Genomic DNA, 5941 nt, shown 5'->3' with positions numbered 1-5941 from the left:
TCATCTCTAGCAGTCTTTCTTTCATCAAACATCACTTTTAGGCATCCTTACTCACTCCATGGTCTTCAACCTTCCCCTAAAGACTGTTACCTCAGCTTTCATGTTTTCTATAAGCTTCAGATTAGAATTTCTCACCACCTCAAGAATATCCTTTATGTTCTGAGACAACTTGCTTTGATCACAACTCCTTTTGTCCCCCTTTATTCATACAACCACTGAAGCCCCAAATCTGGGTTTAATTCTATGTTCTATCTTCTGTTCACTGTTCCCTAGCTGTTCCCTATTTCCTCCTATATCCCACAGTTCACAAAGACATTATCATTTCTACTTGCCTAATAGGTCTTGAATCTGTTCCCTCCTCATGATCATAATTGCTTTGCATTTATGTAGGACTTTATCCATTATTTTGGAATACTGTGTTTACTTCCACACTGGATTAATACATCAGGTTTCATCATTCTGTGCCTTCCTCCATGAGGCAGAAAATAGTTCTGTAATTAAAACTTGATTATCTCTTTCTTACTTACGCCATTCCCATGACTCCTCAAATTCTTAAACTTTTTCTTGAATCGATATCTTACAGAGACATATAAACAAAATGCATAAAGAAATAAATGAATTTATTTGCTGATAAGGACACAGAGTCTTTGTCTATGACCTCTTATTCCAACTCCATTCCTGCCATACACCAGAAATGACTCACGTGGAATCCTCAGGGCTCCTGGAAATGAAATTTTGAAACAAATACTAAAAACAATACTAACACTAACACCGATAACAATACTACATAAAGCACAAATTAGATGGCATGTTACTCTTCATGAGCCTGTTTTATTTTATCACCTTGTCTTTACGACACAGCACATATGGCACTTATTTTTAGTTTCATTTGTTATTTTGTCAGCCTGAAGCACTTTTCCTCGTGGTCTTCCTGGTTTACTTTTGCTAGAATCAATCAAAATTAGTTGAAAGCTTTTCTCTTGGACCTGCACTGGAGGTTGTTGTATATACATCCCCTCTCCTTCCCATTATTCTTTCCATGTGGTTATTTTTAAAGAGATGGATCAAAATCTTAGTTCAATATCAAAGGCTGCTCTATTTAAAGACTTCCCTCAAAATTTGAAGTTGGAGGAATTTTTGTAGTTCTTTAGAGCAAAAAAGTGTATCTTCTTTTTCTTTAAGATTAAAAACTCTTGAGCTGTTAGTTTTTCATCATTTACTGGGAAACATTCTGTAATAAAAAATAAATTAGCATACAGAATAAGGAATGATGGAAAGAGAATTGTGGAAGCGCTTGAGTACTTGTTTTAGTGGTCCTTGGGGATTAGCTGCATCCTTGCCCTTCCCATGGATTGAGTGATCAATCTCTCTATCATGTAATCTGCTCCATTATCCCTAAAATAAATACCCTTTTTGTATTAGGTAATTTGAATTCAGTTTCTGTCACTTACATCTAAAAAATTTTCACTTCTACACACATAAACACAAAAAGTGGTAATACATTTCAGAAAGTGAAAAATTTCCCTAGATGCTACTCAAAGATCCCAACTTGAGCAACTATGGGAGACAAAGTTCTGTGTCCCCATAGCTCTTCATTCAGAGGACATCTGTAGTTCAATCACACTACTTTAACTTGGTTTACAGTTTGTTACCACTCTCCCCCATACTCTGATCTTTAATTGGAAGGAATGGTATTGTCTTCATCTTTGTTTCTCTAATTCCCTTTATTTTATGATTATTATTTAATGTTTGAATGTAGAATACAGTAGAGCAAATTTAACTTGTGTGATAATCTGAAGATTATTCTAGACGTTTGAAAGTTAAAGAGAACATTAGAGATCAGGTAATTTTGTACCCTAACCTATGTAAATATCTACTCTTAGAGCCCATGGCAGGTGGTCATCCACCCCTGTTTAAATGTGGGATTGATTCATGAGATAGCTTGTTCTATCAATGGATAACACTAGTTGATGTAAATTGACCAACAATTTTACTGTCAATTTTTAATTTCCATAATCACAGAAAATACTCTAAGTGACTATATTTGTCAGGTAGGGCTGCCGTAATAAAAAATACCACAGATTGGGTGCCTTAAACAACAGAAATTAATTTCTCACAGTTCTGGAGGCTGAGGGTCCAAGACTCAGGTGTTGGCAGCGCTGGTTTCTTCTGATGTCTGCTTGGCTTGTAGATGGCTGCCTTCTCTCTGTGTCCTGACATGGTCTTTTCACATACATGCACACCCGTGGTGTCTCTTTCCTTTCTTAGAAAGACACCAATCATATTGGATTAGGACCTCACTCTTATGATGTCTTTCAACCTTAATTACCCCCTTAAAGGCCCTACTTCCAAATTTCTTTCACATTGGGGGTTGGGAGTTCAACATATGAATTTGGTGGGGGACACAATTCAGTCCATTACTTCCTGCTCACGTAGTTAGGAAGCCATATGGACATTTTAATTTTGAACAATGATACTGAAAAATTTCCATTTGGCTTATAAATTTCACATCGGTCTTTTTAATTCAATCTATTACTATTAGTGAACCCTTTCGTGTTCTGAATAATTAACAAATAGCTTGATTAATCAGAACTAGCGGCAAAATTGTTGTTTCCTTTATCACTTTTGTCATATTTCTTTCCCTTGTCTTTAGGAAGCACGATCCGTTTCCTACTGAAAGATATTAATTTCATGAAATAGAAGTAGAGTAAGGCAGGAGAGCAATTCTTCTGAAGAGTCATTTCAATTTTTATTAACAGAAAACTAGCCAGTGTACAAAGTACAACTGCTGAAATTTCCACTGAAGTCATTTTGGTTATAAATTACACAGAGTGTTTGTTTGAAGTCAAATATGCATATTTCATTTATTCCAAATGACAGCGACCATATGCAGTTTTTCATCCACATAAATTATATTAGACATGAATACACTAGCATGGCCAATTTAATGGCATATGGTTAGGATCATATTTCTTTCATTGTTTAACTTAAATGTTTCTATCATAACTAAAATGAGTTTCATAATGAGTTTGAATACATCAGTAATGAAATCGACATTCATTTTATAGCAATTAAGTTAATGTTTATTGTATATATTTTTGAAAGTTCTTATTAGGATGAATATAAAACATTTAGGGCTAACTACTTTAATTAAATTGATAATTAAATTAATTTAATTAAATTGATATTTTTTTATCAATTAAAAAATTTTTTATAAATTTGTTTATCAATTTAATTGATAATCTACTTGATAATGCCTCATTGCTTATAATACCATGTCCCCACAATTTAATAACCACTCCTATTTCCTTATACCTTAGTAACAGTAGTAATTTTCACTTGAGTGCTATCTATACAAAGACAGAAACATTGAATTGATGGGTTTTTCTCCCAAAATCTATTGAAAACGGATTTGTCCCAAAACCTCTTGTACCATCTCAGAGTCAGAAATAAGCAAGGGTATCAAAACGATCATTTAGGTAGAAAAGAACTGTCATATAGAAAAAGGGAAGTAGACATTCCCTAAATTTCTGTAAAGTGATGTATATTTACTAGATGAAAATTTCAGGAAATCCTTTGTGAATACCCTTTGTGATTATGCAAAGGTTTATTTCAGTTACACATTGCTGCATATTATCTTTTCTATAGTGACTTTTTACTGTTTAGATAAAAAGGAACTTTTTCACTATTTAGATAAATAAAGTTGAGTATTGGAAGTGGGGTTTATAGCCAATCTTTAAAATGAAGTTTTCTTTTTAACTGATTAGTAAAATTTAGAAGATTGGATATTAAGCCTAATTGTTTAAAAATAACTCACGAAGTTTATGTTACATGATTAATTGTAGTACTTCTTTTTGAATAAAAATTCTATAAAAATAGGGACAAACCCTTGGCAACCTATTATAATGAACACGCTAAGAGATTCTTTAGCAGTAAAGAATCTGGCTTCAGCATCTTGGCAATCTCAACTTCTCAGAGTTACAAGCAGCTTTCCTGAGCGCAACCCTCTATGCTTGAGACTGGAAGGAAGGGGGATGAGAGTATTAAAAAGGTTTCAGGTTCCTACAACTCCCAGGAGTTTACTTAGAAAAAAATTCCTGATGGTGATAGCGTTCTCCTCTGGTTTAGGCAGTGGGGACTGTGGTGGAGGCTGAGACGGCTTTCTGAGGACTCTACCTCCTAGGGATCCTTACGAAAAAATTAAAATACCTTTAGGGGCCTGCCTGGTGGCCTAGTGCTTAAGTTCCCACGCTCCAGGGTTTGCAGGTTTGGATCCCCGGCACGGACCTAGCACTGCTCATCAAGCCGTGCTGTGGTGGCATCCCACGTAAGATAGAGGAAGACTAGCACAGATGTTAGCTCAGTGACAATCTTCCTCAAGCAAAAGGAAGAGGATGGGCAACAAGTGTTAGCTCAAGGCCAATCTTCCTCGCACACACACACACGAAAAGTAAAATAAAATACCTTCAGAGGTCAGGGAAGTATATACACTTTTGGAGATACTCTGGATGTAGATCAGATGGGTACACCACCGTTACAATAAAGTAGTTAAGAATTTGTTTTCAATTTTTCTAGATATTTTCCAGATACAGTATTTTCCAAGGAGTTGCCCACATTGCACACATTTAACAAAATAACTTTAAGATATTTGAATGATCTTCTTTATTATAGACTATACACATCTGGTGGCTTCAAAAAGTTTGGAAGTTGTTACACCAAAGAAAGAGCAATGTTGTGGTTATTTTACTAAGGCAAACATCCAAGCTACTTCTGAAAAATATTCTCACGTGTAGAGAAATTAGCTTAACTGAGAGAAGAAAAAAACAAACATTCATAAGGAAATTTGTACTGTGGAAACATCATGGTGAATAGACGCTAGCAAAATAAAATCAAACATGTAGATAAACTTATCTATCTTTTCTTATATAATTCTATAATTCCTTTTGATCACATAAACCTAAATATTTTCCTCTGAAGGGAATTCAAAAGTAATACTACCCTCAAACGTGTTTTCCTTCTTGATGATAATTTTTACTACAGAAACACAGAAATGAATCTATTGTTTGTGTAGCATAAATATTTTCATGCACTGTCCTCACGTTGTATGCTGATCAAGGGCCCAGTCCATTTAGCAAATACGTGTTCCAGGAAAGAGACTTTCCTTTCCCGATAAGAAATCTGTATGCAGTATTATAACGTTAAATTAATAAAAGATAAAATTAAATGAATATGATGAGTGACTGTTTGTAAGTGTGTTTCTTATAAATTTCTAGGTATGTAATTTCTGTCAGTTTCCTTTCTTAAGTGTTAAGCTGGTTGGTGTTTATCACTAACATAGACATTTGTTCCTCAGGTACGAAAATTCATCAAGCAATTACATATTTTTATCTTAAATTCCATTTAGATTAAAAAATACATTTCCTCAAGTGAATTTAATCACTGTGTAGATTTTTGTTTTTATTATATGATAATCTAAGATATCCTGCAACATTTACTTTAAGGTAAATAGAATAACTTAGGTCAGTAGTTTGCCTGTAAGATACTAAGTTATATAATTTCTGAATATGTTCACACCTGATAGTTTAAGAACATTCGCAGGTTTTGAGGAGCGTCCAAAAATTTACATTAAAATACTATATAAATGCATATATGTGTGTATGTGTTGTATTATATATATAAACACACAATGTAAACAACAAGACTCATATAAAGAAGAAACAAAAATAAGTGTTCAGAATACTTTTCATTGCTCTGTCATTAAAATTCTTTTTGTAAAGGTTTATTCTTCCCCAACATTTTCCTGAATGTCTTAGGATGAACTGGGCCATAAAATGAGATTCTATATAAATGAGATTCTCATAATTCTAAATGAGAGTCTATATAAATGTGATTCTAAATGAGACTCCTCTTTTATGATCATAATTTGAGAAACAGCAATAGA

Source organism: Equus caballus, chromosome 10 (assembly GCF_041296265.1).
Source record: "Equus caballus isolate H_3958 breed thoroughbred chromosome 10, TB-T2T, whole genome shotgun sequence".
Classification (NCBI taxonomy): Eukaryota; Metazoa; Chordata; class Mammalia; order Perissodactyla; family Equidae; genus Equus; species Equus caballus.
Note: the sequence above shows the minus strand (reverse complement) of the source record.